Source organism: Leptosomus discolor, chromosome 22, assembly GCF_034619465.1.
Source record: "Leptosomus discolor isolate bLepDis1 chromosome 22, bLepDis1.hap2, whole genome shotgun sequence".
Taxonomy (NCBI): Eukaryota; Metazoa; Chordata; class Aves; order Leptosomiformes; family Leptosomidae; genus Leptosomus; species Leptosomus discolor.
In genome coordinates this window covers 9,168,890-9,179,181 of record NC_141412.1, presented here as the reverse complement: position 1 = coordinate 9,179,181, position 10,292 = coordinate 9,168,890, and positions in this window count along the sequence as shown.

Sequence of the window (10,292 nt, the reverse complement as noted above, 5' to 3'; positions counted from 1 at the left end):
ACGTGTGTTGGGCTCTACGTCGGGATTTAGCTTACTTTCAGCTCTACGTCGGGACGTGCGTTGGCCTCTACGTCGGGTTTTAGCTTACTTTCAGCTCTACGTCGGGACGTGCGTTGGGCTCTACGTCGGGACGTGCGTTGGGCTCTACGTCGGGACGTGCGTTGGGCTCTACGTCGGGACGTGCGTTGGGCTCTACGTCGGGACGTGCGTTGGGCTCTACGTCGGGACGTGCGTTGGGCTCTACGTCTGTAGTTAGGCAACTTTCAGCTCTACGTCGGGACGTGCGTTGGGCTCTACGTCTGTAGTTAGGTAACTTTCAGCTCTACGTCGGGACGTGCGTTGGGCTCTACGTCTGTAGTTAGCTAACTTTCAGCTCTATGTCGGGACGTGCGTTGGGCGCTACGTCGGGACGTGCGTTGGGCTCTACGTCGGGACGTGCGTTGGGCTCTACGTCGGGATTTAGCTTACTTTCAGCTCTACGTCGGGACGTGCGTTGGCCTCTACGTCGGGACGTGCGTTGGCCTCTACTTCGGGATTTAGCTTACTTTCAGCTCTACTTCGGGACGTGCGTTGGCCTCTACGTCGGGACGTGCGTTGGCCTCTACGTCGGGATTTAGCTTACTTTCAGCTCTACGTCGGGACGTGCGTTGGGCTCTACGTCGGGTTTTAGCTTACTTTCAGCTCTACGTCGGGACGTGCGTTGGGCTCTACGTCGGGACGTGCGTTGGGCTCTACGTCGGGACGTGCGTTGGGCTCTACGTCGGGACGTGCGTTGGGCTCTACGTCGGGACGTGCGTTGGGCTCTATGTCTGTAGTTAGCTAACTTTCTGCTCTACGTCGGGACGTGCGTTGGGCTCTATGTCTGTAGTTAGCTAACTTTCAGCTCTACGTCGGGACGTGCGTTGGGCTCTACGTCGGGACGTGCGTTGGGCTCTACGTCGGGATTTAGCTTACTTTCAGCTCTACGTCGGGACGTGCGTTGGGCTCTACGTCGGGACGTGCGTTGGGCTCTACGTCGGGACGTGCGTTGGGCTCTAGGTCGGGACGTGCGTTGGCCTCTACGTCGGGACGTGCGTTGGCCTCTGCGTCGGGATTTAGCTTACTTTCAGCTCTACTTCGGGACGTGCGTTGGGCGCTACGTCGGGACGTGCGTTGGGCGCTACGTCGGGATTTAGCTTACTTTCAGCTCTACGTCGGGACGTGCATTGGGCTCTACGTCGGGACTTGCGGTGGGCTCTACGTCGGGACGTGCGGTGGGCTCTACGTCGGGACGTGCGTTGGGCTCTACGTCGGGACGTGCGTTGGGCTCTACGTCGGGATTTAGCTTACTTTCATCTCTACGTCGGGACGTGCGTTGGCCTCTACGTCGGGACGTGCGTTGGCCTCTACGTCGGGATTTAGCTTACTTTCAGCTCTACGTCGGGACGTGCGTTGGCCTCTACGTCGGGACGTGCGTTGGCCTCTACGTCGGGACGTGCGTTGGGCTCTACGTCGGGACGTGCGTTGGCCTCTACGTCGGGATTTAGCTTACTTTCAGCTCTACGTCGGGACGTGTGTTGGGCTCTACGTCGGGATTTAGCTTACTTTTAGCTCTACGTCGGGACGTGCGTTGGGCTCTACGTCGGGACGTGCGTTGGGCTCTACGTCGGGACGTGCGTTGGGCTCTACGTCGGGACGTGCGTTGGGCTCTACGTCGGGACGTGCGTTGGGCTCTACGTCGGGACGTGCGTTGGGCTCTACGTCGGGACGTGCGTTGGCCTCTACGTCGGGACGTCCGTTGGCCTCTACGTCGGGACGTCCGTTGGGCTCTACGTCGGGACGTGCGTTGGCCTCTACGTCGGGACGTGCGTTGGCCTCTAAGTCGGGACGTGCGTTGGCCTCTAAGTCGGGACGTGCGTTGGCCTCTAAGTCGGGACGTGCGTTGGCCTCTAAGTCGGGACGTGCGTTGGCCTCTAAGTCGGGACGTGCGTTGGCCTCTAAGTCGGGACGTGCGTTGGCCTCTAAGTCGGGACGTGCGTTGGCCTCTACGTCGGGATTTAACTTACTTTCAGCTCTACGTCGGGACGTGCGTTGGGCGCTACGTCGGGACGTGCGGTGGGCGCTACGTCGGGACGTGCGTTGGGCTCTACGTCGGGATTTAACTTACTTTCAGCTCTACGTCGGGACGTGCGTTGGCTTCTACGTCGGGACGTGCGTTGGCCTCTACATCGGGATTTAGCTTACTTTCAGCTCTACGTCGGGACGTGCGTTGGCCTCTAAGTCGGGACGTGCGTTGGCCTCTAAGTCGGGACGTGCGTTGGCCTCTAAGACGGGACGTGCGTTGGCCTCTAAGTCGGGACGTGCGTTGGCCTCTACGTCGGGACGTGCGTTGGCCTCTACGTCGGGACGTGCGTTGGCCTCTACGTCGGGACGTGCGTTGGCCTCTACGTCGGGACGTGCGTTGGCCTCTACGTCGGGACGTGCGTTGGCCTCTACGTCGGGACGTGCGTTGGCCTCTACGTCGGGATTTAGCTTACTTTCAGCTCTACGTCGGGACGTGCGTTGGGCTCTACGTCGGGACGTGCGTTGGGCTCTACGTCGGGATTTAGCTTACTTTCAGCTCTACGTCGGGACGTGCGTTGGCCTCTACTTCGTTATTTAGCTTACTTTCAGCTCTACGTCGGGACGTGCGTTGGCCTCTACGTCGGGACGTGCGTTGGCCTCTACGTCGGGACGTGCGTTGTCCTCTACGTCGGGACGTGCGTTGGCCTCTACGTCGGGACGTGCGTTGGCCTCTACGTCGGGACGTGCGTTGGCCTCTACGTCGGGACGTGCGTTGGCCTCTACATCGGGATTTAGCTTACTTTCAGCTCTACGTCGGGACGTGCGTTGGGCTCTACGTCGGGACGTGCGTTGGCCTCTACATCGGGATTTAGCTTACTTTCAGCTCTACGTCGGGACGTGCGTTGGCCTCTACGTCGGGACGTGCGTTGGCCTCTACGTCGGGATTTAGCTTACTTTCAGCTCTACGTCGGGACGTGCGTTGGCCTCTACGCCGGGACGTGCGTTGGCCTCTACGTCGGGATTTAGCTTACTTTCAGCTCTACGTCGGGACGTGTGTTGGGCTCTACGTCGGGATTTAGCTTACTTTTAGCTCTACGTCGGGACGTGCGTTGGGCTCTACGTCGGGACGTGCGGTGGGCTCTACGTCTGTAGTTAGCTAACTTTCAGCTCTACGTCGGGACGTGCGTTGGGCTCTACGTCGGGACGTGCGTTGGGCTCTACGACGGGACGTGCGTTGGGCTCTACGTCGGGACGTGCGTTGGGCTCTACGTCGGGACGTGCGTTGGGCTCTGCGTCGGGATTTAGCTTACTTTCAGCTCTACTTCGGGACGTGCGTTGGGCGCTACGTCGGGACGTGCGTTGGGCGCTACGTCGGGATTTAGCTTACTTTCAGCTCTATGTCGGGACGTGCATTGGGCTCTACGTCGGGACTTGCGGTGGGCTCTACGTCGGGACGTGCGTTGGGCTCTACGTCGGGACGTGCGTTGGGCTCTACGTCGGGATTTAGCTTACTTTCAGCTCTACGTCGGGACGTGCGTTGGCCTCTACGTCGGGACGTGCGTTGGCCTCTACGTCGGGACGTGCGTTGGCCTCTACGTCGGGACGTGCGTTGGCCTCTACGTCGGGACGTGCGTTGGCCTCTACGTCGGGACGTGCGTTGGCCTCTACGTCGGGACGTGCGTTGGCCTCTACGTCGGGATTTAGCTTACTTTCAGCTCTACGTCGGGACGTGTGTTGGGCTCTACGTCGGGATTTAGCTTACTTTTAGCTCTACGTCGGGACGTGCGTTGGGCTCTACGTCGGGACGTGCGTTGGGCTCTACGTCGGGACGTGCGTTGGGCTCTACGTCGGGACGTGCGTTGGGCTCTACGTCGGGACGTGCGTTGGGCTCTACGTCGGGACGTGCGTTGGGCTCTACGTCGGGACGTGCGTTGGGCTCTACGTCGGGACGTGCGTTGGGCTCTACGTCGGGACGTGCGTTGGGCTCTATGTCGGGACGTGCGTTGGCCTCTAAGTCGGGACGTGCGTTGGCCTCTAAGTCGGGACGTGCGTTGGCCTCTAAGTCGGGACGTGCGTTGGCCTCTAAGTCGGGACGTGCGTTGGCCTCTAAGTCGGGACGTGCGTTGGCCTCTAAGTCGGGACGTGCGTTGGCCTCTACGTCGGGATTTAACTTACTTTCAGTTCTACGTCGGGACGTGCGTTGGGCGCTACGTCGGGACCTGCGTTGGGCTCTACGTCGGGACCTGCGTTGGGCTCTACGTCGGGACGTGCGTTGGGCTCTACGTCGGGACGTGCGTTGGGCTCTACGTCGGGATTTAACTTACTTTCAGCTCTACATCGGGACGTGCGTTGGCCTCTACGTCGGGACGTGCGTTGGCCTCTACATCGGGATTTAGCTTACTTTCAGCTCTACGTCGGGACGTGCGTTGGGCTCTAAGTCGGGACGTGCGTTGGCCTCTAAGTCGGGACGTGCGTTGGCCTCTAAGTCGGGACGTGCGTTGGCCTCTAAGTCGGGACGTGCGTTGGCCTCTAAGTCGGGACGTGCGTTGGCCTCTAAGTCGGGACGTGCGTTGGCCTCTACGTCGGGACGTGCGTTGGCCTCTACGTCGGGACGTGCGTTGGCCTCTACGTCGGGACGTGCGTTGGCCTCTACGTCGGGATTTAGCTTACTTTCAGCTCTACGTCGGGACGTGCGTTGGGCTCTACGTCGGGACGTGCGTTGGGCTCTACGTCGGGATTTAGCTTACTTTCAGCTCTACGTCGGGACGTGCGTTGGCCTCTACTTCGTTATTTTGCTTACTTTCAGCTCTACGTCGGGACGTGCGTTGGCCTCTACGTCGGGACGTGCGTTGGCCTCTACGTCGGGACGTGCGTTGGCCTCTACGTCGGGACGTGCGTTGGCCTCTACGTCGGGACGTGCGTTGGCCTCTACGTCGGGACGTGCGTTGGCCTCTACGTCGGGATTTAGCTTACTTTCAGCTCTACGTCGGGACGTGCGTTGGGCTCTACGTCGGGATTTAGCTTACTTTTAGCTCTACGTCGGGACGTGCGTTGGGCTCTACGTCGGGACGTGCGTTGGGCTCTACGTCGGGACGTGCGTTGGGCTCTACGTCGGGACGTGCGTTGGGCTCTACGTCGGGACGTGCGTTGGGCTCTACGTCGGGACGTGCGTTGGGCTCTACGTCGGGACGTGCGTTGGGCTCTACGTCGGGACGTGCGTTGGGCTCTACGTCGGGACGTGCGTTGGGCTCTACGTCTGTAGTTAGCTAACTTTCAGCTCTACGTCGGGACGTGCGTTGGCCTCTACGTCGGGACGTGCGTTGGCCTCTAAGTCGGGACGTGCGTTGGCCTCTAAGTCGGGACGTGCGTTGGCCTCTAAGTCGGGACGTGCGTTGGCCTCTAAGTCGGGACGTGCGTTGGCCTCTAAGTCGGGACGTGCGTTGGCCTCTAAGTCGGGACGTGCGTTGGCCTCTAAGTCGGGACGTGCGTTGGCCTCTACGTCGGGATTTAACTTACTTTCAGTTCTACGTCGGGACGTGCGTTGGGCGCTACGTCGGGACCTGCGTTGGGCTCTACGTCGGGACGTGCGTTGGGCTCTACGTCGGGACGTGCGTTGGGCTCTACGTCGGGACGTGCGTTGGGCTCTACGTCGGGACGTGCGTTGGCCTCTAAGTCGGGACGTGCGTTGGCCTCTAAGTCGGGACGTGCGTTGGCCTCTAAGTCGGGGCGTGCGTTGGCCTCTAAGTCGGGACGTGCGTTGGCCTCTAAGTCGGGACGTGCGTTGGCCTCTAAGTCGGGACGTGCGTTGGCCTCTAAGTCGGGACGTGCGTTGGCCTCTAAGTCGGGACGTGCGTTGGCCTCTAAGTCGGGACGTGCGTTGGCCTCTACGTCGGGATTTAACTTACTTTCAGCTCTACGTCGGGACGTGCGTTGGGCGCTACGTCGGGACGTGCGTTGGGCGCTACGTCGGGACGTGCGTTGGGCTCTACGTCGGGATTTAACTTACTTTCAGCTCTACGTCGGGACGTGCGTTGGCTTCTACGTCGGGACGTGCGTTGGCCTCTACATCGGGATTTAGCTTACTTTCAGCTCTACGTCGGGACGTGCGTTGGCCTCTAAGTCGGGACGTGCGTTGGCCTCTAAGTCGGGACGTGCGTTGGCCTCTAAGTCGGGACGTGCGTTGGCCTCTAAGTCGGGACGTGCGTTGGCCTCTACGTCGGGACGTGCGTTGGCCTCTACGTCGGGACGTGCGTTGGCCTCTACGTCGGGACGTGCGTTGGCCTCTACGTCGGGACGTGCGTTGGCCTCTACGTCGGGACGTGCGTTGGCCTCTACGTCGGGATTTAGCTTACTTTCAGCTCTACGTCGGGACGTGCGTTGGGCTCTACGTCGGGACGTGCGTTGGGCTCTACGTCGGGATTTAGCTTACTTTCAGCTCTACGTCGGGACGTGCGTTGGCCTCTACTTCGTTATTTAGCTTACTTTCAGCTCTACGTCGGGACGTGCGTTGGCCTCTACGTCGGGACGTGCGTTGGCCTCTACGTCGGGACGTGCGTTGGCCTCTACGTCGGGACGTGCGTTGGCCTCTACGTCGGGACGTGCGTTGGCCTCTACGTCGGGACGTGCGCTGTCCTCTACATTGGGATTTAGCTTACTTTCAGCTCTACGTCGGGACGTGCGTTGGGCTCTACGTCGGGACGTGCGTTGGCCTCTACATCGGGATTTAGCTTACTTTCAGCTCTACGTCGGGACGTGCGTTGGCCTCTACGTCGGGACGTGCGTTGGCCTCTACGTCGGGATTTAGCTTACTTTCAGCTCTACGTCGGGACGTGTGTTGGGCTCTACGTCGGGATTTAGCTTACTTTTAGCTCTACGTCGGGACGTGCGTTGGGCTCTACGTCGGGACGTGCGGTGGGCTCTACGTCTGTAGTTAGCTAACTTTCAGCTCTACGTCGGGACGTGCGTTGGGCTCTACGTCGGGACGTGCGTTGGGCTCTACGACGGGACGTGCGTTGGGCTCTACGTCGGGACGTGCGTTGGGCTCTACGTCGGGACGTGCGTTGGGCTCTGCGTCGGGATTTAGCTTACTTTCAGCTCTACTTCGGGACGTGCGTTGGGCGCTACGTCGGGACGTGCGTTGGGCGCTACGTCGGGATTTAGCTTACTTTCAGCTCTATGTCGGGACGTGCATTGGGCTCTACGTCGGGACTTGCGGTGGGCTCTACGTCGGGACGTGCGTTGGGCTCTACGTCGGGACGTGCGTTGGGCTCTACGTCGGGATTTAGCTTACTTTCAGCTCTACGTCGGGACGTGCGTTGGCCTCTACGTCGGGACGTGCGTTGGCCTCTACGTCGGGACGTGCGTTGGCATCTACGTCGGGACGTGCGTTGGCCTCTACGTCGGGACGTGCGTTGGCCTCTACGTCGGGATTTAGCTTACTTTCAGCTCTACGTCGGGACGTGTGTTGGGCTCTACGTCGGGATTTAGCTTACTTTTAGCTCTACGTCGGGACGTGCGTTGGGCTCTACGTCGGGACGTGCGTTGGGCTCTACGTCGGGACGTGCGTTGGGCTCTACGTCGGGACGTGCGTTGGGCTCTACGTCGGGACGTGCGTTGGGCTCTACGTCGGGACGTGCGTTGGGCTCTACGTCTGTAGTTAGCTAACTTTCAGCTCTACGTCGGGACGTGCGTTGGCCTCTAAGTCGGGACGTGCGTTGGCCTCTAAGTCGGGACGTGCGTTGGCCTCTACGTCGGGACGTGCGTTGGCCTCTAAGTCGGGACGTGCGTTGGCCTCTACGTCGGGACGTGCGTTGGCCTCTAAGTCGGGACGTGCGTTGGCCTCTAAGTCGGGACGTGCGTTGGCCTCTAAGTCGGGACGTGCGTTGGCCTCTAAGTCGGGACGTGCGTTGGCCTCTACGTCGGGACGTGCGTTGGCCTCTACGTCGGGACGTGCGTTGGCCTCTACGTCGGGATTTAGCTTACTTTCAGCTCTACGTCGGGACGTGCGTTGGGCTCTACGTCGGGACGTGCGTTGGGCTCTACGTCGGGATTTAGCTTACTTTCAGCTCTACGTCGGGACGTGCGTTGGCCTCTACTTCGTTATTTTGCTTACTTTCAGCTCTACGTCGGGACGTGCGTTGGCCTCTACGTCGGGACGTGCGTTGGCCTCTACGTCGGGACGTGCGTTGGCCTCTACGTCGGGACGTGCGTTGGCCTCTACGTCGGGACGTGCGTTGGCCTCTACGTCGGGACGTGCGTTGGCCTCTACGTCGGGACGTGCGTTGGCCTCTACGTCGGGATTTAGCTTACTTTCAGCTCTACGTCGGGACGTGCGTTGGGCTCTACGTCGGGATTTAGCTTACTTTTAGCTCTACGTCGGGACGTGCGTTGGGCTCTACGTCGGGACGTGCGTTGGGCTCTACGTCGGGACGTGCGTTGGGCTCTACGTCGGGACGTGCGTTGGGCTCTACGTCGGGACGTGCGTTGGGCTCTACGTCGGGACGTGCGTTGGGCTCTACGTCGGGACGTGCGTTGGGCTCTACGTCGGGACGTGCGTTGGGCTCTACGTCGGGACGTGCGTTGGGCTCTACGTCGGGACGTGCGTTGGGCTCTACGTCGGGACGTGCGTTGGGCTCTACGTCTGTAGTTAGCTAACTTTCAGCTCTACGTCGGGACGTGCGTTGGGCTCTACGTCGGGACGTGCGTTGGGCTCTACGTCGGGACGTGCGTTGGCCTCTAAGTCGGGACGTGCGTTGGCCTCTAAGTCGGGACGTGCGTTGGCCTCTAAGTCGGGACGTGCGTTGGCCTCTAAGTCGGGACGTGCGTTGGCCTCTAAGTCGGGACGTGCGTTGGCCTCTAAGTCGGGACGTGCGTTGGCCTCTAAGTCGGGACGTGCGTTGGCCTCTAAGTCGGGACGTGCGTTGGCCTCTACGTCGGGATTTAACTTACTTTCAGTTCTACGTCGGGACGTGCGTTGGGCGCTACGTCGGGACCTGCGTTGGGCTCTACGTCGGGACGTGCGTTGGGCTCTACGTCGGGATTTAACTTACTTTCAGCTCTACATCGGGACGTGCGTTGGCCTCTACGTCGGGACGTGCGTTGGCCTCTACATCGGGATTTAGCTTACTTTCAGCTCTACGTCGGGACGTGCGTTGGGCTCTAAGTCGGGACGTGCGTTGGGCTCTACGTCTGTAGTTAGCTAACTTTCAGCTCTACGTCGGGACGTGCGTTGGGCTCTACGTCGGGACGTGCGTTGGCCTCTAAGTCGGGACGTGCGTTGGCCTCTAAGTCGGGACGTGCGTTGGCCTCTAAGTCGGGACGTGCGTTGGCCTCTAAGTCGGGACGTGCGTTGGCCTCTAAGTCGGGACGTGCGTTGGCCTCTAAGTCGGGACGTGCGTTGGCCTCTACGTCGGGACGTGCGTTGGCCTCTACGTCGGGATTTAGCTTACTTTCAGCTCTACGTCGGGACGTGCGTTGGGCTCTACGTCGGGACGTGCGTTGGGCTCTACGTCGGGATTTAGCTTACTTTCAGCTCTACGTCGGGACGTGCGTTGGCCTCTACTTCGTTATTTAGCTTACTTTCAGCTCTACGTCGGGACGTGCGTTGGCCTCTACGTCGGGACGTGCGTTGGCCTCTACGTCGGGACGTGCGTTGGCCTCTACGTCGGGACGTGCGTTGGCCTCTACGTCGGGACGTGCGTTGGCCTCTACGTCGGGACGTGCGTTGGCCTCTACGTCGGGATTTAGCTTACTTTCAGCTCTACGTCGGGACGTGCGTTGGGCTCTACGTCGGGATTTAGCTTACTTTCAGCTCTACGTCGGGACGTGCGTTGGGCTCTACGTCGGGACGTGCGTTGGGCTCTACGTCGGGACGTGCGTTGGGCTCTACGTCGGGACGTGCGTTGGGCTCTACGTCGGGACGTGCGTTGGGCTCTACGTCGGGACGTGCGTTGGGCTCTACGTCGGGACGTGCGTTGGGCTCTACGTCGGGACGTGCGTTGGGCTCTACGTCGGGACGTGCGTTGGGCTCTACGTCGGGACGTGCGTTGGGCTCTACGTCTGTAGTTAGCTAACTTTCAGCTCTACGTCGGGACGTGCGTTGGCCTCTAAGTCGGGACGTGCGTTGGCCTCTAAGTCGGGACGTGCGTTGGCCTCTAAGGCGGGACGTGCGTTGGCCTCTAAGTCGGGACGTGCGTTGGCCTCTAAGTCGGGACGTGCGTTGGCCTCTAAGTCGGGACGTGCGTTGGCCT